Raw genomic sequence first — 25,892 nt, 5'->3', positions numbered from 1 at the left:
AATTCTTAGCATGGAGTTGACAGAAGAGTATTTAAAAGGCGTTCTTATAGCAATTACAAAAGAGCTTTTCTATTTTCCGTCTTAGAAAATATGGAAGTGATGAAGGCATGAATATTTTAATCAAGTACGTAGCATACATGAACATATCTTTTATACAATCGACTGCGAAACAATTTAACTTGCACAATCGTTTATATCATTCAGTAAATTGTAGATTAAGAGCAAGAAACAAAAGAACAGAGACAGAATAATACTAACACGAAACATGTTTTAAAACATCTTACAATGTAGGGTCTCCACATATAAGACATTAAAGTACCGGGTTGACGAAATAACATGCTACTACTTTTACAGAAAAAAGACAAAAACGTTGTTATCGAGAAAGCTAACTTATCTAGCTAATAAATAGCAGCTTTGGGCACTTACGCAACCTGTATTGAGATAGTTACGTAAATTATCGCTTAATTTTTCCAGGGAACTGTCAATTTTTACGACAATCTTTTCAGAAAACTTAATTTGATCAGGATATATTTTTGAGAATCGCGATACTTACCTACATGTAGCTATCTCGTGGCAGAAATACGCCACCCTAGTTTCCAGCTCAGAGAAGTTGCTGTTTATAGTTCTAAAATAAGCGATCTCTATTATAGAAAACTGCTTCGGTATGAATATTTTGATGTATTATCATCATAGAGAAATATGGTTTACGAGGTGTAAAAACTAAACCAAAACATCGAGCGCAATAAATGAACAACTGTGTTTATAATGTTCTTTGTTTTTACATTAATTTTATAAATATATCTATAAATAAGTATATATACTAAACTTTGTTCCTTTACATTGACATAAAATGTATATGAAAAATTACTGAACAGTGCTCACTATTATGCATTCACCGCTGATAGTACGATACTTACCGAGTGTCGACACACAGTTTATGCACAGTGGAAACAGACAAAATTATCTTTTCTTGAATAACGGATTTAAACATCGGTGATAATATGGAGAGAAATGATTCATATATCAAGATGATTAGCAGTTAAACAATATGTTTGAATGTTTTATGCTACATTAATTGATATAACATTTCGTTTGAAATTAGCCGATACAACGGGTAAAAATATCCAGTTTCGTTTTCGGAATGCAAATGGCCGCCAGAGAAACTCACAAGTATGTGATTTTTTTGTTGGTTTTTGTTGCTTTTTTTTTTACATAAAAAGGGATTAAAACGGATTATATTTTGCCAGAATATCTTAAGACTTAGTATTTCGGACAGTAGAATTCTAAAGCACATTAAAATACAGTTAATTACTGGTAAGATTGCATATGCACATTTTTTTTCTCACAGAGAATGATGAACCTGACTAGTGATGCAAAATTTGTTTATATTTAAAGCACTAAAATGCATATTCACTGAGATGGATTGAATGTTTGGTGCTTTCATTGATGTATTTTGTTTATATCTTTGTTGAACAAACATGAATGTAATATACATGTAATGATCGTGTATATACGTAATTATGAGACTTTTTGCCAATATGTTTAGTAAAAAATAATGGAAATGATATGTCCTAACAATTGGTGAAACGTGGCAGTTAAAATATAAACATCTGCATGATTTAGATATATGTACGCTAGTATAACTTTAATGTTTAAAGGGTTGTATATACATTATAAGCTACTTAATTCATGAACAGAATGAAGTTGCTGGACAAACTTTCAAACTATCATTTTCCAAGATGTTATTAGAAGAATGATATAAATGGACTGTATTTTGTAACAATCACTGAAAAGGACAAAAGATAAAGAAGGATTTGATAAATTAATTTTGAACTTATTATTTTCTGTAGATTATAATCTTTGATGATTGTAAAAATATGCAGAAAAATTGTATTTGTTTCATTTTTATTAGTATTTAAATTTGGTACACTTTTCTGACATATTCTACTTGTTTATTTCTTTATTGTGTGATACAACATTATTATCATTTTAGCCGTATTTAGGTTATGTATCATCATGAGTCTATTAACTGAACCAAAGTAAACTGTAATACAACTTCCCCACAATATTTCGGTCGAGAACGAATTATTTCAGATTTACTCTCTCTAGACAAATTGTGACTGAGATCGAACTCGCGACATTTGGATAGGCTCAAATACTGATAATGTTTTAGTTTAAACTAAACAGTAAACTTTCTTACAAATTAAGAAAATTGTTCATGATCTCCCCACTCTGGCCCAAATTTAACGAAAAAAAACGTGTAATTTCATAGCTAAGTCTGTTATTTTTTTCAAATGCTTGTTTTTATACTATATGCGTCTTTAGTGTTGACTTTTTCATCTATATCAGAATCGTATATGACTGTTTCATAACTAAAACATAACATTTCTGTATTTTACAGAAAACAAAGTATAGAAATAAAATACATACTTAAGCAGATACTTAAGTTCGTTATATCGTGCTTAAATAGAAATATCATATTCGCGTGGCTGAAATAAAGACCGCAGACAAATATTACTAATTATGGTATAATTTAGTTATGAATACACTGTTAAAGAAAAAAACAATAACTAAAGCAAAAGCATGACTTTAAAATAACAGACTTAACTAAGTAATTACTTTAGGTTTTTCGTGAACTTAGGTCCTGGTTCTCAAGAAAGGAAAATTGTGTTATACTGACAGACCATGTTACGTAACTTCCATATTTGTATTTTCTTTTTGATTAATATAGCTTCAATAATACAGATGCTTTATTTTCCCATCGGTGTCATTTTTTGTTTACTTTCACCAATGCTAATACAGAACAATATGTGATTTGATTCTATTTTAGTTTTCCTGAAATATCATTTCTTATAACTAATGTCATAGCTCTCAGTATAGTCAATCTAAATTTCAATATGAAAAAGATAATCTAATAAACTGGAGCTATTTGGTGTAAAACAGTACACTGCATGTTAAAGAGAATTCCTACAGTTTTTCTTCCTTCCATAGAATTTTTTTAAATTCACATATATGATAGGAAGATTTGTGCTGAAAACAATGAACAAATAAAAACAATGATTCACCAGGCTTGTTTTTGTGAAAAATTGTTTTGAACACACCCACTGTTGCTGAAACTGCCAGCAATTTTTCAACATTTTCATAATTTTCTGCTTTTTTATAAATACCAACCAAAATATACATCAAGACAGCACAATAAGGTTTTTTTCTTTTTACAGATTTTATTACATATTTATTTGATATCATAGTCATATTTGTAATACTCTATCCTTACAATAATGGGTACAAATGAAAAAAAAAATATTGTTTCATATTCACTTTTGTGAACTTTTTTCAATGAAAAATACCCATAGTGAAGAATATTTTTTTAAATTTTGAAAAAACTCTTTCATAGAATTTTTTCCTGTTTTTCTTGTGTATAGATAATTGTATTGTGAGCATAAAAATGGCTAAAAATGTATGGGTCACCAGTCTAAATTTTATGTTAAGACCGCTAGAATACAACACCTGTTCGGACGGAAAGTGGCGCGAACCTGGCAAAATTGATAAAAAAAAAAAAGTTTTAAAAATTCTTAATTCTTTCTATAATTGAATACTAAATAATCTGAAAGGTGATATTGTCTTATCAGTTCTAAGTCAATTATCTTACATTATATGAACAACAATGTCTTTGTACTAAAATGCGATGTGAAAACACAACCGCAAAAATAGCAAGATATCTGTCAGGCATGATACTTGTCAATACAACATAAACCAGTATCAACATTTGACTACTGATAAAACTTATCAAAAATGTTATTTCATTCAAGATTCCTCATATTTAAGATTGTCTGTAACATGTTTCAACAAATGTTGACTTCAGTTCAGTTTTCAATAGAAAGTGTCGGCTGCGCAGAAAGATGCGCATAAAAAACTATAGGAATTCCCTTTAAGGCCTAAAAAAGTCTTTGTTTCCGGTAACATGCTAAAAAATTAGAGTAGGTATGTCGGATTTTTTTTTTTTTGGATATTTTTTATTAATGGAGACTTTTCGGAAATTATTTTTGTGCTTTTAGAGCATCAGTAAGTTGTTTTCTAACATCACTGGCCATGTTTATAGCATAAAAAGTGCAGTTTTGCAACTTTTTGTTAAAAAGTTGAAAAAAATATTCTCCAAGGCCATAAAAACATTTAGGGTCGGACCAAAAATTTAGGGTAGGTCGGGATACCGGAAACAAACAATTTTTTACGCCTAATCAGTTATTTAAAAGTGAATGATTTCTGTAATTCAGTCTATGATCTACCGAATTCTAGGACATGTATGAAATGCATTTATAGTTCTTAAACAGATGAAAAATACGTTAAACATCATATAATCATCAGTTTATATAACAACACGCATCTTTCTCAATGTAAACCTTGGTGTTAACATTCTAAAAATAGAGTCAGGAGCTGACTAGAAAACGTGCTAGTATTCTCTGCGTTATATATTGTAGCCTTTTTTTCAACTCAGAATTCCACTGTTAGGTATACGTATCACGTAAAATGACAATAGGCAGTCTTTTGATATTGATATGGGCTGGTTATGGAATTCTGTGCATTTGCGAGTGTTTTTTCTTTCTTTCTTTCTTTCGTTCTTTTTTCTCTCTCTCTCTCTCTCTCTCTCTCTTTTTTTTTAATTATTTATTATATAATAAAGACTATTTTAAGTTGCAGCACAACAATATCTCTTGTATATAACTGTTGTTTTAAATAAGAAATAGGGTTTCACAACAATGAATTTAACTGTCTGTTTCTAAAAATAGCTCCAGTATTGCATGTCAAACGTTGCTAAATTATATGATCTATTTTATCATTATTGTATGTCTGTTATTGATATTCAATGTCGTGTCATTCAAATTCTAAGTTTTGCTTTTGTTATTGTATAATATCATGTCGTTATTCGTATTGTTTGTTCGATATTCTTATGATAAAAGTCATTATTGTTATTCTATATTTAGTTATTGTTATTTATCTTCTATACTGTTATTCAATGTCGTTTCATTCATATTCTATATGTCCTTATTCTTTTGTATGTTCGATATTATTACGGTAAAAGTCATTTTTGTTTAGGAAATAGGATTTTTAGCATGCAGGCATTTACAAAAAAAAAATAGTTTTATGCACTACACTGCTGGGTTTATATTCTTAAAGCATTTTTTTTAATTAATTGTTTTCCTAACTTTGTTTCCTTTCAGTTGAGAGAGACTGTAATCACAAATACTTGATTTTTTTTAATTTCTGGATTTCAGTGAGTGCAAATCATTTTAATGCCTGTGACATGTTTCATTGAATTTTATTAAAGGGACAAGTTTTGAATATTAGGGAAAAATAGTGACTTAAATAAAATAGTTTTAGATTTATGAACACAGCCCTAGTATTCCTTTGTTTCCTTAAGAAACAATGCACTGTATTCAATCGATTAACATACATACCCCACCAGTTGGTTTGACCGGAAATTTAGCCAATATGACCACCCCCATTCAGTGCAAGTACAAAACAAAAATGTACATAATATACAGGTTATATAACAGCAAACTTACACAGAAATACGTCGTCTTAAATATTGCGCACCAGATGTGAGACTATGTTTTGGTACGAGTAACAGCTACATTTTAACTGACTGTATTAAACTTAACAAGGCACTAAAATACTATTACATTTGGAATTGTCACGGCTTTACACGAGATCGATAATGGATCTATCATGTTCACCAGATTAACAACGATAGCCTGCAACGCATTTTCTAGTTTTATTATTTTCTTTTGGATTACTTCTAGATTTCAACAATATTTCGGCTATTTTCACAGAAAGATAGTTTACAGAAACACAATTCATGGGAAAGACCAGTGCTAGTCTCCCAGATGTTATTGTATAGAAGATCAGTGACCTTAAAAACGCAAAATGTAGTTTTCCTCGTGGCCCGTCCCATTTCGGAAATTTTATTGAAAAAATAAATGTTACTCTTTAGACATTCAGTGCGAATACAATACGAAACGTAAGTATATATACAGGTTATATAACAGCAATCAAACACAAAATACTGTTACTAATTTTAGGAGCCCGTCCATTTAGCTCAGTAGGGATAGCGCAGATCTACGGAGAGTTCGATCCTTGGGCGGGACGTATGTTCTTCGTGCCGATTTGTTGAAAGACATTGTGTCTGAAATCATTCTGCCTCCACCTTTGATTCAGGGGGGTGGGGGGGGGGGGGGGAGTTGACAGTTACTTGTAGAGAACAGGTTTGTACTGGTACAGAATCCATGGATACTGGTTAGGTTAACTGTCCGCCGTCACATAACTGAAATACAGTTGAAAAAATGGCGTTAAACCCAAAACAAACAATCCAAATTTTAGACATTCAGTCAATACAATTTCCGTTTTAGAAAGTTTATGTTCGGTTACGGATCTCGCTAAAGTAAATTGATGCGACCATCAGAAAATAGAAATAACGCCTGACCAGCTTTGCTTACTACATCAAAACAAATATGTACCCCTGTGAAGAAAATCAAAATTCTGTCTGAAAAATATGGAATTCAAAACAAAAAAACTTTTTAAAAAGTTTTTAATCAGAGATTTACACAGAGAAAATCACTGAACACTGAATTCTCGAAACCTCATGTTTAATTTTCCAAATTGCTAACAGTCTAGATCTAGGTCTTTTTAAAGGTTTATACTTTTCATCTCTATAGAGCAGGGGTGGTAGTAGGAATCTTGTGAATGTAAGTTCTCGTTTGTATAGCAACAATTTTTTTCCCAAATCTAAAACACTGGTCAATGATTTCTAAGATTTATGGATGCAATATATGTGAATGGAGAGAGCAGTATTATCAAAAATTTCACGCCTGATAATTTGGACCCCCACTTTTTTGTAGTTTGATGTAGATTCTATTCAGACTACTGTACAGGAAGTAGATCTACACTGAAACCTGACACCAAAACAAAACCGTTTTTGGAAAAAGATTCTTGTAACAATATTTGCAAAATTCATACAAAATAAAACTGGTGAAATTAAATAAAAAAATATATTTCGGTGGGGCTCGAACTCCAGACCTGTAAAATGTAAAGCGAGCACGCTACTTCCAAGCTACAGCGGAACAGTAACAACATTGAGTAGAAACATGTATTTATATAATAAATTTCAGTTTCGGCAGCGTACATTGAAAATTAAGATAAATCAAAGAAGTATGAAATACATTTATTTTTATAGCTCTTTGTGTAAATATATCTGGCACTATTTTTTATTATCAAACACTCATTTACATTGTTATTCACAGTTCAAAAGAATAAGCGGGTCGCTATAATCATCCGTAAACTGCAAGCGTCTGTTAACTACGATTTAAACAAACAAAATACCGTATTACTGTTAAAGTATGGAACTAGTTTATTCCAACGGAGTTTCGAAATCACAGGAGTGATCAAAAAATCGAATAAGGATTTTTCCCGTATATATATTTATAGGAGGGGGAAGAAGCGTTTGCACAGGCCGGTATGTCTTCGACAGCCGTCCAAATTTGGCGTCGTCCTCGGCAATGTGGTCAGTTTTGGCGCGATTTTTTGCATTGGAGTAATATTGGTCTGTTGGCTTTTGGATATAAATACAGCACTTCGATATCAAGCGTTTTCTCGAAGAATACGGAAATGCCCGATTTTTCACGATCAGACAATGAATATTCCTACGACCAAAATCAATAGATAAAAGAACGACTTGTAATACACCTATATCTCTTTTGTTACAATATTTTGGTAGCTCTATATCACTCTTAATTAAAATTTTGTAGACTATTTTATCATCATATTGTTGGTTTCATTCTTTCAAGGCGATATATTTAGGGAACTATTTTATTCCAAGGGAGTTTTACTAAGTAATTAAACAATCGAATAACGGATTTTTAGTATATGTATATTTTAGTGCAGGGGTGGAGGAGGGGGGTGAGAAAATTGGTGGGGGTTGTGGTTGCACTGGCCGGTTTGTCTTCGACAACCGTCCAATAACGACATATGCAATAACAATAGCAAATTTTAAAATATGAATGGCACGACATTGAATAACAATAACAAACATACAGTAATATAGATAACATACATATATATATATGACACAATGGAGATTGGACTGTGTCTTCTTTACAATTCTTGCTTATAAGGAAGTGCTGACTTAGTATTGACTTAGCAATAGTAAGTGTTTTCTATATATCATACGGTTATGTGCATCTTCGTCAGACAATTTGTTGTAAAATCTTGAAAATCGGGTCGAACAGAGTTGAGTCACGACAGTTGAAAGAAATATTATCATAGATAATTTATTATGTGCATAAATGTGTCCTTATAGAACGATAACCATTTGGCAAGAGCAATAATACATTCAATAACAAAACAATAAAATAAAAATATGTATTCTTGCATAAAAACTACTTTTTTCACTGGATCCGCCCATGTATTAACGGGAGAAAAATCGTGTGCAAACAAGGCAATTCATGTGCTGTTAATACCCGATTTTTATTTTTGAAATACTTTCCCAGGGTCGTACATGTATTTCTGCGCAGATTGACATCTGGTATCTGCGTCTTGTTCCTTTCATAAAAAAACCTCTTCTTGTAGCATAAAAGATGCAATCTAAACCATAGAATGTTTTGCTGTATCAGTTACCAACGCCAAATGCGCTGCCCCCAACAATGTTCGTACTCGATTCTTCCCTTGTTTACTCCCCTTTTAGAACTCAGCGTCGTTTCAGTTTTTGTAGATAACTGTGAATGTTTACGGATCGCGTGTTACTAGAACGATTGTTTGTTTTTAGGAACCATATTTATGATTTTGGTAAGTATCAATCGGTATGTTTTTATCTAATTTCTCGAAGAATTTATATAAACAGTTTGAAACCTTGACACTACGTTCGTACTCATCCGTACTCCAATTGTGTCCGTACACAATTTAACTCGAATGTTAGGTAATTCTTCTTGAAACTGTGCTCCTGTTCACCAAATTGTTAAGTTACATGAACAATTATTGGTAATTTCATGTTTGTAATAACTAGAGATTAATAAATCGTTTAAAAACCTTCAGGTTGTACTTCTGATGGTGATGTTTATTTCTGGGCCCTGGATACGGATATTTAAAACATGTTTACCGTTTCCAAGAACAACCAGAATGGTAATTAGTAAATTTACCGGAATCATAAAGTCATCACGCATGAAAACAATACATTTAGTCGTCGTGAAAAGTTTATTATGCAAGAATAGCGACAATACACGTTTGTTTTGTGTATTTACGTCTGCAGAAGCCCTTGGGATATGTCTGTGACCTCGACCTTCGGTCTCGGTCACAAACAATCCCGCGGGCTTCTGCAGATGTTGATACACAAAGAAACGTGTATTATCCCTACAATGGTATTATGATTACTTAAAATATAAAACAATTTAAATGTCAGTTAACAAGGAAGACTTTAGTTAATGAATAAACAAAACTAACTTGCGAAACAAATATTATCAAAGATAATCTATTTTGTATATAAATGTTTCCGTATAGAATGGTAACAATCAACAATCTGGCAAGGGCAGCGGTACATTGCACTAAGTCTTGTTTAAATCATCGATTCTTGAGAACATTGTTGCACGGTTAGCAAGGATTAGTAGAAGGGAACATGATACTTTTAACGGGATTATTTTTAGGGTAATATATAAGCAAAACAGGAAGTAGGGAAATACCACACAATGGACAATATGTATTGCAGTTGTCATTTTAAAAGATCAAGAAATGTACAATGAAACGCGTCAACCACTTTATTCTTTTTATTCATTTATCGTATGATGTTACCCTATGACACATAAAAATTACTTTTTCAGTGGAGCCGATCATGTACTTCTGTATTAACAAAACAATTTACCTGATGTAAATACATGCTTTTTATTTTTGGAATGCTGCGTCAATATTTGTATTTGCACCACTTGCTGCTCCCTATTTACTACTTTTTCGAATTAGGGGTAGGAAAAAGTTCGTTGATTAACCGTGAATGTATTGAATCGCATGTAACTTATGCGATTATTTATTTTTAGAAATCATATCAACGATTTCTGCAAGTATCAGTCGGTATGTTTTATTTAGTATCGCTCATTTAAAACTTGAAGTCAGATGAAAACATTGTAAACGGTTCGTAATCAAAATAATTCGTATGTAAAATTATTATTCTTGAAATTGTGTTCCTGTTTACCGAATTTGTCAGTGATATACAAAAATATGGCTAGCTTCATGTTTGTAATAAAGAGGTAAAATAATCGTTTAAAAAAGCCTTGAATACACGCATCTGATAGTTGGTGATTTGTGCGCCCCCGTTATGGATATTTAAAACAAGTTGACCATGTCCACGAACAACTTAATATTAATTAAAGATTGTACCGATATCGTAAATTCATCGCCTTTAATAACAGTACATTTAGTATTCACATGAATAGTGACAATGCAGTGTTTAGTGAATTAATGTCTGCAGAAGCATTTGAGATTTGCTGATGACCGTCATATGTTCGGAAACCAACCTATGTCAAAAGCTTCTTCAGACGTTAATACACACAAAAAAATTCCTATATGGGTGAGAAAGCGGTGAATTAAAAGATAACTTTATCATATTTATTCATAAAACATACCTGTTTTTGTTACATTTTGGGAACATATAAAGCCATGTTATAGTATAAGCAAAAAAATCATATACATACTTTCATACAAGGATATTCAAAGATATGTGCAAAAGCATTAATGTTGTATCTATTAAAGGTAAGAGGATTCATATAACCCGCGTTCTATGTGCCCTGCTGACTATAACAATGTTTGTAAAACTGAACAAAACATGAATATTTGTCAACAGATATGTATACTTTCACACCACATAAATAGAAACACAAACGTTAGAAATACCCACTTTCTAGTGAAACATTATGTTTGTAAATTGTGAAACATTATGTTTGGAAACTTTTTGGTATCTTACGATGTAAATCACTACGGAGAACTTGGGATCGATCGGTCAACGATTCCTGGTTATCTATGCATCTGTATGGTACAAGTGATGTTTGATACACATAGCACTAAATATCAGTTTAAATAGTGGATCTAAATTTGTTTTATTAGAATGTTTCCGATGTCATTACGCATGCAAGTTTTTGCCAATCATTTTACAGTCAAAAAAGTTTTCCCGCAATAGTCCAATTATAATTAGGGATTGCATATTTATCAATGGCTTGAATTAGGTAGTATAATTTTGTAAGGGAAACTACATGAACTTGAAAAAGAAGTTTCAGAAAAACTTCAACAACATTCTCAAAATGATCAAATCAATTCTTTCGTATTTCTCTCGTTTAAAAATGTTATATATAAACAATCAGTGTTAGGTAACTGTTCTAAGTTAAATATTTGATACTGTCTCTATACCGATTATATAGATTACTGATCCTTCCATTGTGCCAATGGATAGCATCGTTTAAAGCCATTCGCTTGTTACAAATAATCAAATTATACTGCAACTCTTGATTTGAAACAAGATCCTAAACTTTTGTATATGCACTACTGCAATTCAAAATACAGTAATTTTGTCTTTTAGTAATGTGTTTCATGTCATATCTGGATATACACATTTGTATGATTATGTGGTTTATTTCTTTTCAGTTAATTACATAAATTTGTAAACATCCCGTTAAGATGAGTTTGTGTGACATGTCTGACAACTGTGAAGAGAGGATATACTATCTCAGGACTATTTGTATGTACATGGACCTCACAAAAGATACACTTCTAAAATTGTTCAAATATCTAATAAAAAGTGACGATATTTCTCGATTTTTGACTTCTGTTGATAAGATTTGTAAACTTTTGGACTTATTTAAGAATGACATTCTTAACAAGACTGAATATCATCTAGTTCGTTCAAGTTGGCCTAATCCACAGAAATTTGATATTGCACTGCTGATAAGGCTCATAATAGGGTTATGAAGGAATACGATCGCTGAGCCTCAACTTGGGTGGAAAACCAGACCACAACCTAAAGATGAGTCTCTGGGAGCTGACCTTATCCGTTTGAGAGATGTAAGGAACAAGCTAATCGGGCATCACGCAGACGCAAAACTGTCTAAAGCTGAGTATGAAAAGATATGGTCCAAGGTGCAAGCAGTTTTAGTGAGGGTGGTCGAAAAGGTTGATCCAGAATCTAAGAATGATCTTTTAACGGCCCGTGACGGGTACAAACAATTTGAACTAGATACAGAGCGGACGAAAGTAAAACGGTATCTGGATCAACTTAGTGAGTATCAACATGATGTCGAGAAGCTGCAAAATAAGGTAAATACTAAAGCAGCTTGTAGAAATGAAAAAGTAAAAGAAAAAATAACAGTAGTAACAAATGAATAACTGATTGCTAGGCCCTTTAAGGTTCATATCACATATTTTGATGATGACTACTTAACAGGCGAAATATTAGCTAACGTTATTGCCCTAACGAAATAACATATACGTATATAACCATTAATGAACATTCGTATTTTAGTTTTAAATAGTTTTAAATAATGTGTTAATATTGTTTTCTTCTGCGTTTTAGTTAGATTTCTGTAAATAATGAAAAGTATTTACTTTAAAGTTAATGCTGTTGTTTCATTTCTCGAAAAGTGTGTATTTCAGATCTACATAATTATGATAGATACTAAATTAACTTGTTCTAACATGTATAAAATATATAAACTGAAATCTCTTTCAGGTTGAAGAATTAAGCAAGAAGTCACAAGGTTTGTGCTTATATTTGAACATTCCTAATGACATTATATAATAGTTATATTTTTTACAAGTTTTCTATGATGATTTGTATTTTTTCTTGTAGTATTATTTGGTCAAGTTATCTATGTATTATGTGTGTTCTTTATATCATCTGTTCATGTTTTCCTGGTGTGTCTTTATGCTTTAGTTTTTCTCACAAGGACTCTACACTTATTTGTTGTCTTTCTCTTGATTATTTTTTACCTATGTTTTTCAGAATTTCATGTATACTTTGAAACAACACCTGAGCGATATGTGCGATATATCAAGCTACTTTTCGATGGCGGGCGCCTTGTTTTGTGTGGTGTGTTCGAGAGGGAGTTGCACAAATATGACCAGGATCTGGATTCTCTAGTTAAAGAAAATCGGGAAATACTTCAATCAGAGGTTGATAAAGAATATCAAAGATACCTCTCCCCGTCAAAGTCGAACGAAATAAATCATACCAGTTGGGATGTTGTTCTTCTCGCATCGGTGATTTTGCTCGTATTTACAGATATAAACGCAGGTGACATTAGCAATATAGAGCAAATCAAACATGTAAGGCTCAATTATGCAGAACATGCATTCATCTGTTTAGACGCAGACCAGTTTCTTCTCATTTGGACAGACTTGATTAGTAGCTTTAAACATCTTTCAATGAATATCGACGAAGAGAAGAAACTTCAAGTTGAGAGTTTCATTGATAGACCTCTACAAGAAAAAATCTGAAGGTGGTGATGCGGATGAGTATTTAGATCAACTGAGAAAATGTGGTGTGCCTGTAAAGACACTTAAAGACATTTACAGTGGTAAAATTCTATTCATTTACAGGAATAACAATTTAGTACAGTAAATAGATTTAATATTGTAGTTTATTTCTTTTGTCTTCCACAGTCTTAACATTTCATTTACACATACGACTATAAGTAACTAAGTTAAACAAAATGTTTGAATGATTTTACAATTTGTAACACCAAACAACTGACCGCAAGTCATCGTTACTACAATATAAGAACACACATTTTCAGAAACAGTTTATCAACCGAGACAGTTGTTGCGGCAATTAAACGAGAGAGGAATGAAATTCAAGACAGAACATGGTGAGTCAATGTACATAAGAACTACCAAAAATGATTAGACCGGGTAAAAATGCATGAAGATAAAATTAGTCGACATGATATTTTGACTATATGGTAGCAGAGACATAGCATCCGTTCATCGGTATTAACTTTCTTCTATATGTAAACATCACAAAAGTCACAAGCACTAAAACCACATTGAATACTTGAGACTTTGAAGATTTTTAATGTTTCTTTTGTCAGATCTTAAGTATTGATGGATATTTGACGTTTTGAAATATAACGTCACCAAATCACAGAAAGAAAGAGTTGTTTTACATGAAAGTTGCACAGCATATAAAATCAATCCATCGAATCCTGAAGAGGAAACGATTGCCTTCAACTAAATGTAACATTTTGATGCTGTTTTGATCAGCTTTTTTCTATTTGACGACGTTTGCTACATCATTATATGAGGCAGTGGTGGACCTGAAGTGTTTTTTTAGCACGATCAAACATATATTTGCACGAGGGCGTAGCCGGAGTGCCAATATAGATTTAGGAGTGCTAATACCCGAGGAAATTCATTGCCGTTTAATAAATTAGTTATTATATACCAAAACGCAATAACTATAACTCGATTGCTGGAATCGTATTAGATATCGACATATTTGTTCGCGACGTCACAGAGTAAAATCACGTCAAACATTACAGCACTCATTTCTGCCCGGCCAATTACCGTTTTTTTCTTGTGCCGCTTCCGGTTATATCGCCTGCGTCCAACGATTTGATCTGGGTTACGGGATTCTGTCCTATGCAGTTTTGTTACTAAAAATAGTATGGTATATATTAGTTGAAATTATTGGTCGGGTAAGATAGTTGCCCGGTGGTGTAGTGTCTATTTGCAAAGACCTAGGCTAAGTTAGCTGGTCTGTATCTAAAAGTATTTCTCTGCCTCTGTTCTTGGAGCTTTGTCTCGCTATGCCCCTCTGGTCTGATTGCTCTGTATCTGTACTAGTAGAGGATGAAAATATTGACGACTTGTCACAAGGAAGAAACGAAAAAACACGCAGAAGATTTCCTTGAAAAACATTTAGAAGCCTCCCTCCATGGGTTAGATGTACCAAACAATTTCATAGGAATTGAAACAGCCAAGTTTTTTGCAAGCATTACTACACATCCAGATGTAACACCGACTGGAATAAAAAAAGGTTGCATTATCTTGTCATTTGGAAGTTCCACACCTGGTGGACTATTGCATCTTTTAGACTACCTTGATAGTCAGCACTTCAATGAAAGACTACATAACATCTCAAACGAATTGCATTATTTGTATGAAGACGCGTTCCTATTGCTAGGATATGTTACACTTGAAAGCCTTTCAAGCACTCATACTGTCGATACGTATCTATGCTTTAATACCTTATCCGTAGTTAGTTTGTCCATTCGGTGGCCTGAATTTTAATTAATATAAGATCTTTTCACTCAAGCTTTTTACTTTGTGTTCTGTTAGGTTAGATATAATAGAATCATTCTATTTAGTTGTTTCGTTCAAACCTTTAGCTGGGCGAGGCAGATTTTTCTGAACATTGCTAAGTCATACCATATCAATTTCAGTTTCCTGCTGTTATTGAAATTACAGTCATTGATTAATCACTTCTGAAACATCCTCTCAGCTATAACTACTTGTGCTAAGAAAGATAAATAGTAAACATCAGTTTTCACACTTCAGATTAAAAGTCTTAAAACGAATACCATTAGAGGATCGTATATGTAACATTATTTTATAACACACACGTAACTGTTTTTGTATCACTTGTCATTTTCATGAAAAGTTTACTAGGCATTTCCCAAATGATATATAAAACTTGTCAATTAAAGACAAGGAAGAATTGAACAAAAATAAGTTCGTAAAGATTGTAATTCAATAATTTCTTTGGAAATTTGTCAATATCTGCATTTGGTGCAAAGGCAGTCTATTCAAACATCCGAGTTAATCGCTTCTGGATTAATGGATCTTGTATGTTTTAGACAGCTCACACTTACTCCAGAAAAATATAGTTTGTTTTGCAGGATCTAAGGAAAGCAAATCTGAAAACGGATTAAGTCTTCCACTGAAATGTTTTTCTGTAGAGGGATTAAGGCATGTATTAACAACTTTGAAAAGTGACAAGACCACCAATGGACTTAACAGCATTGCCGACAAGATATCAGCTGAGCTAAAGGAAACTGTTACAATAACTGTTTTCCCTGATTTGTTATCGTTCAGAGACGTATTTGAAAAAACAGGTATACTATACAATGTGTATGTAAATGCTGAGTTCTGCTTTTCCCGGGGCTAGAGGGCGTGAACGGTAGCTTGCATTTCCACTTCGGTCCATGAACAGGTTCGATCGAACCGAGCCTGCAACGTTTTCGTTTATGTTGTGTTGGGCGACCTGTGGTTTTCCACTTTTTTATTTTGTCAACAATATTCAGACAGAATTTTAATCGTGATTTGAGATGAACGCAAATTCGGGTTGGATTTTAAAGAAAAGTGTGACATTCACACGCCAAAATTGATATATCACTGCTTTCTGAATATTGTAAAGAACAGTTTTTCTAAGAAAGGGAACCCTATGTGCATTTCAACGTTGTCGAAAAGAAAACCAAATAATCGAGTTTACTTTACCTGTGGTTTATTGTTATAAATATTATTTTTATTTCTATTATTATTCACTGCACTCATTTTCGAGGTTTAGTGGTGGTCCCTGCTGTCCTAATTAACCTCCAATTAACTGCTATAACGAGGCAGATCATGGCAAATTTATTAACTTGTTTTTTTAGAGGGCGCGGGTGGACAGGGAGAGACACTTATATTATAGTGGATCCTGTGCTTTTAAATTCTAATATGATGATCTCGCGCAAGCTTATTAATATGTATATTTTGGCAAATATTACTTTGAGAAATCGAGTGAAAACAAAACCAATTAATGACTTTATACGGTTGACAGTAAAACTCTTGTTCAAACTATAGTGTGTTAAATACCTGAAACAATCTTTAAACTTATCAAATTATTTTAAAAAACATTTTAGGGTTTTAAGAATGAGGCATTTCATTAAACTGAGGTGCCATTATACTCGAAGATGATATCGTTGAAGACAAAACATATCACATATCCGTTTTCATTTACATTTATTAAGTATGAAGGAAATAAAGTAAAACATTATTGGTTTTCTTTATTCAATAACGGAAAGATATTCTTATTCTTAAACATGAAGATTCAGAAGAAAATGTTTCCCGCGGTAATTATGAAGACGAAGCGGTTGATAGATATTCCAAACAGGAAAAGAGTAATCAAAGTGCCGACACAGTAACAGAATCACTCCAACAGCTATCGGTAAAAGAGATAACATTGGTAATCTTTATCGAGCAATAGTATCATCAGCGATTAAGTAACTACGTAAAATGTAAAATTTGCTTGAAACTCTTAACCATGTTATTTGCTAAATTGTTGTTTGAGATTTATATACATGGTTATTTTTTACCTTTCAATATAAATTTACATTTTTATGTATAGTTTTGACTTCAGTGAGAAATAAGCTTGTTTTTTTGTCTTACCTTTAAATCTATGATTAGTGGTGGTAGTGATGGTGGTGAAGTTTAAGTTGTTATGTGACTTGGGCTGAAACTAGGTGTCGTTGAACCAATTTAGTTCAAGAATTTGAGTGTCACGGCTAGCTTGAATTAGGAAAGTCACCTCTTCTGTGACGATAATGAATTGAAACAACGCTATATAGGGCCATGCCACATCTCGATCCGTAGTACTGAGTCCGTAAGTGAATTGGAGACTCACTGGTTTACATGGGATGCTCAAGTTTGCTGCTTGTTTCAATTCTACACATTTTTCAATTATAACGCTGATCAGGCTAGTACACTGTCTCGCTTCAAAATTAAAGGCATCACGCTGAATTTAAAAACTATCTCACTTTCATGTGAGATTCAGAGATTCATCTCTGTAAAATAAGAGTGTTCGCGTAATACAGCTGATTAAACTCCTAATCCGGGTTTCTAATCACTTCTACATAAATCTAAAAACAAATATATAAACGTGACGTCATTTCGTTCAAATGAGTCCAATCCCGAAAATTGACTGCACCCACTCCTCCCGATCGAAGATGCCGGATTTATATGGAAAAAAAATGAAAAAAGTGATCTGGAGTCAGGTCCTCCACTACTCTCAAGAATAGTTTAATCGTTTCATATGCTATACTAGTTTTGTCCTTAATGTATACATTTTTCCTGGTATATCCGTCGATAATTCCAAATATTCTAATGTTGTAATTTCATTTAATTTATAGTGGAACATTGGTACAGTTAAACATTAACTTATTATTACAGAATCTTTGCTTTGAATTCTTTAAAACAGGTATCAAGTGTATCACCAGGAAGAACGTTTGTGGATGAAGATGCTCCAGTTATCCTTCGAGGTACTTATATTCCTTTGTGATTTTTTTGCATAACTGGATCTTTAAAATGGATTTTCATTGATATGAGTGTATCTGGTTAACATCTATAAATTTTTAGACAAAATTTAAACAAAATTGTATACTATTGGAGCAAATCATTATATTTCAAATTGTAAAGTAAGTGCAGCCATGCACATATTTTGCATTTAAAAAGACTTCTCAATAATTGTTGAACAAACGCATTCAAACCTAGCACCAGTGACTGGACTCATGATACATTTTCTTTCATATTATCTAAGATTAAAAAAAAATTCCTTCCATGTTTTATGAAGTTCTGTATGTAAGCTTTTTCTATAGCAGCAGCTTCTGTAAAATATGCTTTTGTACCCTGCACAAGAATTTTGCATCACAGAACTCCATTAATTCTAACCTACATTTCAACAGACTAATGTCCCCTTTTAACTAACACATGCTGGTAAAAGTTTGGCATGTAGACTATGTGTTTCCACTTGTAAATATCCGGTTTAGACTAAAATAGATTGGCGGATATAAAAATGTAAAACAAGTTTCTTACTTATGTATCGTTTTTAGACACACATAAAAGGTATTGGTGGTCAATCATATTTAAGCAATATTTTATGACAGTTTTCATTTTTAGTATTCGTTCACTAGTTTCGTTCATAATCTGATCAACAGTAAAGATGGCTCTTGTTTCACTGCAATGACCTTTTCTCATTACAGCCAGAGAGACCGCGGGTGGCTCGCATAATGCATAGAAGACGCGGACGCTGATTGAGCCTTATATACAATAGTCCAGCTACCGCTCGGAAACCAACCGCGGGCGCCTTCATACTTAATAGATGTCCGTCCGGTTTTCTGTATGTTTCGCACGGGTGCCGCCTGGTTCCTGTCCGGTACCTGTCAGCCTTGAAAACTTCCCGCCTGGCATGTCGTACCAGGAAAGCCGTCCGGTGCCCACTTGTTTTATAACCGCATCGATAGAGCGTCCGCTTCGAGTTCGGGAGGTCGTGGTTCGATCTCCGGCCGCGTCATACTAAAGACGTGAAAAATGGTACCAGTAGCTACCTTGCTTGATGCTCAGCATTAAAAGGGAAACTGGCCTCTTTTCTTTCATACCTTCGTTGCGATAGATTCCATCAGGAATGAGGTGTCGAGAGAAATTAATGTAAGTTGTAGAACTTGTTTCGCAATCGACCTAAAATAAATTAGTATAAACTAACCGCATGAGAATAATGTTTCAAATCGTCTGGCGCCTGTTATACCCTCCAAATTTAAGATGTTACAAAATTCCCCTTTTATATTTTAAACAATTGACTGTTACATTCATTAACGTGGTGTCATGAATGACATCACACATCTCATATAAAATAAGTAAGTTTTCCCACTGCAAAAGTTAACAACTGCATGTATAATAATATTATCTTGTTATACTGCAGTTATTAGTGATTTACTGATTCGTATCTGTTAATTTTAGGGTTGTTATTGCTAAATTACATCTGATCGTTATCGATATTACGAAATTAATATGTAACATTTTGCCCAATTTTCTTCCAAATTTGTCATTATGTAGCAAAGATAAAAACAACAGTAGTAGTGTAGATTTAGAAAAAAAGTATACAGTATATATTTTTAGAAAAATCTAGCCTCATCTTTAAGTTTCATTTTTAAATTTCACAGCTCGCTTCAAAACATCACTCCAGCAAGACATAAAGCAATCAATGGAACCAATGCTTCATGACATTGAAAGTCGGTTTCAAGCACTTGGAAAGGTGCATGTAACTTAGATTACTTTTAGTACAAACAGTCTGGGTATTTTTTGTAATAAAATTTGAATCTAAGAATAACCCGCTTTCAACTTTTCATACGTCAATATTTGCAGTTGTCTAGATAATGTTTGACTGATTGAACATATATTTTCTACAGCTCGGGACTAATCAATCTGAGGATTATTTTAAGAATGAAATGGAACCAGATGAGTATGGCCGTCACATGGTGTCACCGACAAAAAGTAATGATGAGGACCCTGATAAGTTTTCATTTCAAAGACTTTCTACGAGATATCGACAATTTGACACTGATAGAGTTGAGATACATTCTGAACCTGTCATAGGAATGACTGAAGATAGGGAATCGCAGGAGACGAAATCCGAATTTCCACAAGGGTTGACCAAAACCAGCCCATCTGGAAAACACTTTGATAAATCATTTGAGACAGAAAATAGGTATTTTCAAGAGATGATGAAAAGCGCATCAAACGTTACCGAAGAAGATTTGAAAGCTCTTAAAGCCCGAATTGAAGAGTTGTTTCGTTTACACATTGTCGAAACAGCAGCGGAAACAGAAAGCTTTGCTTTTTTACAACGCTTGGATCAGACTCAACAGCGACAAAGGAAAGAAAATGAAACAAGAAGACTTAAAGGACTTAAACGGCTTAAAAGACTACGAAAGATACGTTAAGGAAGATGTGGCTTCTATCAGTATTTCCTTGAAATCTGTAATCTTACTAGTCAATAACATAGAAAATTCCGAGACAACCCGGTGGGTGCTTGTTTCCCTGAAATCTGTCAAAGTTGTCGAAGTTAAAAGTTAGTAATAACATACACCAACTATGTACTGGCATATTTCTTGTTCTGTTGATGATAAGGTAGTGTTTTATAGTTTAAGAATAGAAATATCAAATAGAAAAATTTTCATTTAATGTTTTTTTTTTCTTTTTTGAATGAATAACAGGCGGTGGTCATTTGTTATTAGGATTAAAATTGGACTGTATGGCTGAATATAGATTTTTGATATTTGACATAAAATGCACTACCTCGAAGGCTGCCTGAAAATTTTCTGTTCTGCAAATATAAACAACCCGCAGGGAAATCTGCATTCCAAAAATGCAGCCTGCTTTAACTGCGATCCACAGCAATGCACACCTGGACGTGCACACGACGAAATTACACACACGCACGTATGCACACACTTAGTCACACGCAAGCACGCACACATACACACACAGACAAAATTCTCTCTACCTTTTTTATATTGCAGGACTTTACTACTTTCAAACGAGGCCTAATGATGAAACTTGTTTCGGAGGATAAGCTCTTCATAGCAAAACAAAAAAGGTAAAGTTATCGTTACTAGGATAAAATAATGCTGTTAGCTATACGGATCTTTTCTGTCTTCTTTATCAGTTAGAAGAGAACTAGATTTAAAGGAATTTGAAAAGGTAGAGATGGAACAATCACACTAGGAAATTGTCACAATTTATTTACAATTTTAAGAGGGATAAAAGTGAAAAAAACACAATTAATTTATGAACCTTGCCTGGTAAGGAGTGTTGTTTCTTTTGGTTTATGAAGCTTTATACACTTTCCATCTTCATGTGTTTTCTAATTTAGTGGGAAATTTATCTTTAAAATTAAAAAAAAAATATATATATATATATATATATATATATATATATATTTGGAAATATGACATTCAATAATGTTCTTGCCTTCTGAAGTCATTTACATGTATAAGATTATAAAATTTTGTCACTTCTATTGAAACAATTCGGTATAAAAATTCTGGGCTAAATGTCTGCAGTTTACTTAATTATATTATATACAAATTAAAAGAAATTTTTCAGATTTATCTTCAAATAATTTCAGAATTTAGAGATTACCTGATCAAAATGTATATGGATAAGTTTACAGAAAGAGTATACCTTGGACAATCGGTTCTTCGCGGAGTCCCGCAATTATATTCACAGACGCGAGGCCGCATTCATACATACAGAGATGTATTTTATGCAACGAGCAGAAAATTTAATAACATTTATGTCATCGGTGAAGAGAGAATGGCAACATCATTTTGTTTGAATCTTGTTACCGACTGGTGTGACAAGAAGCCCTCCAGCGAAGGTTCTCAAATGTATTTGTTGAATGGAGATGAAAGCAAAATAAGTCTCCAGGAATTCGAGTTCGTTTTGATGATATCACTTAGGGATGTAGGAAAAGAAGTTTTTATTCCAAGCATGGTCAGGAAATATCTGCTTAGAGGTGAATACGAAGATATCTTTGAGAAAGTTATAGAACGAGAGTCTGAAAAGTGTCTTATAATTCTCGATGGGTTAAGTCCTTGGGAGGCAAAGTCGCGTTCTCATACGAAAATGCCAGCAAGAAACTTTATGGACGACTATGTAGTTCTCACGACAGCAAGCAGTGGGGAAAGAATACACAATACTGATCACGTGTTATATTTGAAGTAGTAATTGCCTGCAGTCTTACATACCTTGCCTTTAATGATATAACCACTCTAAAACCTTTACCATGAAAATTGCAACGCAATTCTATTGTATGATTGTACACATTAACGCCAACTTCAGAAAATGTAAAAATAATTTCGATTATATGTTGTGCCCTAAATCTCTTTGATCGACGACTATGTACTGGCACAGTAGTAAGCAGAAGAGATAAACAAAATGCTAATATAGGAAATTTGCAGACTTCCTTTAAGGAATCTTAATCAACCCTTCAGGTCTTTATAATTAAATCAAATCGTCCCAGAACGGTCACAGATCACACCTTAGATATTTACACACAAAAAACATATACAAACAGGTGCCAATAAGATTTTTGCACAGAGGCAAACGAACTAACATAGATAAATAAATCAAAGAGGGAGCAGGACTTTCAAACAAAACTAAAAGTTTCAAGTTTCAAGTATTCCCCGGATACCTAGAACCCCCACCCCCCGCCCCATCCCCTATCAGAATCCTGGATTCGTCCCTGAATGTACTATATTTTGTTTGACAAGTTTGTTTATTTTTTATTTTGTTGGGTTTAACGTCGCACCGACACAATTATAGGTCATATGGCGAGTTTCCAGCTTTGACGGTGGAGGAAGACCCCAGGTGTCCCTCTGTGCATTATTTCATCACGAGCGGGTAGAACAACCGACCTTCCTTAAGCCAGCACATGAAGAATTCAACGCCCCGAGTGAGGCCTACATCGATGAGGGGCAAGTGATTTGAAGTCAGAGACCTTAACCACTCGGCCACGGAGGCCCCCTTTATCATGTTTGATGTATTCAGCATACTAATATAATTCATGTAAATGAACTTTAAGTTAAAGCTAGAAAATCGAGACTTTATGGATGTGTCTGACTCAGGGTTATTAATTTTTTTTTGCGGGCAGTATTAACAGCAAGAATGTGATTCATTCTGTTTAAAATTCTTTCATTCTGTTAAATGATGATTGCTTTTAGCGGGGATAAGTTTTTACACTTTCCTAAAACGTTTTAACATGATTTGGATTAAGAGTGAGGTTTTATTCACACTTTCGCGGTTTAAACCCTTACGTTGACTGTGTCAATGCGGTGTCCCACTGTGCTTCTTTTGTTTTGTTTGTTTTACTTCGTATTTTGTGTTTATTTTCATGACCTTAAGGTTCCACGTGCCTTTTTCTTAAATTGTGCGGCCTTAACTTGGCAGCTCTACACTCATGGACTTCAGAAGCATCTCGTCCATGTATTTCAATTATTTAATTTCTGCAACCTGTATTTAATTATTTTGATATTCACTTATTACTGTTCGTTACGTCTGGTCAAGTGTGGTGCTTTCTTTTGTAATACTTGAGCATGACCATGGGCCATGGGCATGTGTAGCTGAAGTTTAAGTCATACAAAATTCAATGGGAGCATTTACAAAAGTAAAATGTTATAACATACTGATTTTATGAGGTCATGAACAACAATCTTTTCTCAGAATGTCCCGATTTTAATTAAATTAGAGGTTTATTCATTAAATTTGTATAGACTTTTATTCCTCAAAGCAGTATTTTCTCAAAATCTTTTATTGATATCGTCTAAAGCAAAAATATCAATGATCATGATATTGGAGTCACTAAAATTATACTGAGCATGACTGTGGCTCTATAGTTTCACGTTTGACAACACCACATGGAGTTTTTTTTAAACTACGTCAACGCCACCTACTTTCAAACTGGCGTTTTGCACCGTTAAGATACATTCAACCTTTTTTTTGCGGGGAGTGGGGGGGGATTTTTTTATTTTACGGTGTAACGCCTTAAACAGGTAATTGATATTCTTTCCGACGACGGCAACCGGATCTCTAAATATCCAAATAAAACTACTCCGAGTATGAGTTTCAAGAATGGAAGTCAGGCTTCGTTTAGCACAGAACATTTACTACCTAGATAACCTTATTCATTATGTTATGTATCTTTTATTAATATATTCCTAATGAAAATCTTCATGGATCAATTGTTCCAAATGCAAAGATGGTGCGTGTTTAATGTAAATGCAAAGATGGTGTGTTTTAAATATCCTCGAGTGTATTTTATTGTCATAAATTTGTAAAGGGTTACATTTTATACATGTATATGGTATACGTTGTCAATGTATGCATTCTTTCACTTTAAATGCAATTACGTTTATGAATATCCTGATGTATTATTCAGAAATATGATAAATATTTGTTATTCATGTACTGTATTTGTGTGATTATCTGGGCTTTCTGTGATCGTTTGTAAATGGCAAGTGGTATATTGTGTATGCCGATATGCCAGTAAATCTCCCGATAAATCTGAAACTGAAACTGATAAAAATTGAAAATTGTTGCTTTCTCTGGCCGCAGTCCGGTATTGCTTTCATCTTCACTTCCTGTAAATATCCTAGGGGAAGGTTGTGACAGGAAAGGCCGTACCGGCGACAGTAACCATCAGAACAAATCAACACCCTTTACAATATTTACAAATTTATTTACATAAGATGATTATTTACAATGAATAGATGATATGAAGGAAATAAAAAAAAACTGATTATAAGAAAGAAAAAAATAAGAAAGTTCAGTATCTCTAGATACAAAAGTTCTTATAATTCCATTCTAATCTGACGTGACACAGAATTAAATTGTGAACTTTAAGTAGCACAAACAAAACGTAGCTCAAAATCCAGTCCCTTTAAACCGTGAATACGCTGATTCCGTATTGGCTCCCTATGGTGGTAGGTGATTGCATCCCTGAGCTGACTTCAGAGGATAACAAAAATCATCGTCTTTGCGGTTTACGGCACAACCATGGGACGAAAGCTCTGCGCTGGGAATATCACATCCAGGCGAGTGAAGACAAGTGAACCTCGGGCATTGTACTTCCGGGTTATGACATCACCAGGTAAATCGTCTGGCGGAAGAAGCTAAAATATATAACATATGGTAAGCACCATAGCAAAACAAATAAGTCAGGGCATAAAACTGCTCCTTTGGGTACACCATACCTCCGTAGGCTCCCATAATACGTGCTACTTATACAAAACATATGTGCTACTAAGTTCATACGTCATATGATTAAAATACGTCACTTATTACTTCCATTATTACAAAGATTACTTACTTAAAAGACTAAAGTTAAAGTATGAAAAAGATATGAAAAGTATATGATGAAACATTATAGATACGAACATGATAAACTGCAGCTATTATATACAACTACAAATTAACAAAATTCAATGTAAATCAAACGTTATATGAAAGTTGGCATCCATATACTAATGCCATACACTACAACGGACATTAATTAGATGTGC

At 33.4% G+C, this 25,892-nt stretch overlaps 1 long non-coding RNA gene across 2 annotated transcripts; it reads left to right on the top strand.

Moving 5' to 3' along the window:
- The first annotated feature begins 954 nt into the window (after nucleotides 1–954).
- On the top strand, nucleotides 955–24,817 carry LOC128549063 (uncharacterized). Of its 2 annotated transcripts, XR_008367453.1 has the most exons (9): nucleotides 955–1,170; nucleotides 11,668–12,336; nucleotides 12,749–12,776; nucleotides 13,022–13,595; nucleotides 13,815–13,886; nucleotides 18,254–18,314; nucleotides 19,035–19,479; nucleotides 20,238–21,427; nucleotides 21,959–24,817. It is a non-coding gene; the product is annotated as an uncharacterized LOC128549063 (long non-coding RNA). The 2 variants fall into 2 exon arrangements; XR_008367454.1 differs by lacking the exon at nucleotides 19,035–19,479.
- The last annotated feature ends 1,075 nt before the right edge of the window (nucleotides 24,818–25,892 follow it).

Source organism: Mercenaria mercenaria, chromosome 15 (assembly GCF_021730395.1).
Source record: "Mercenaria mercenaria strain notata chromosome 15, MADL_Memer_1, whole genome shotgun sequence".
Classification (NCBI taxonomy): Eukaryota; Metazoa; Mollusca; class Bivalvia; order Venerida; family Veneridae; genus Mercenaria; species Mercenaria mercenaria.
The sequence above is the reverse complement of the archived record's forward strand: the minus strand, read 5'-3'. Positions and strand labels throughout refer to the sequence as shown.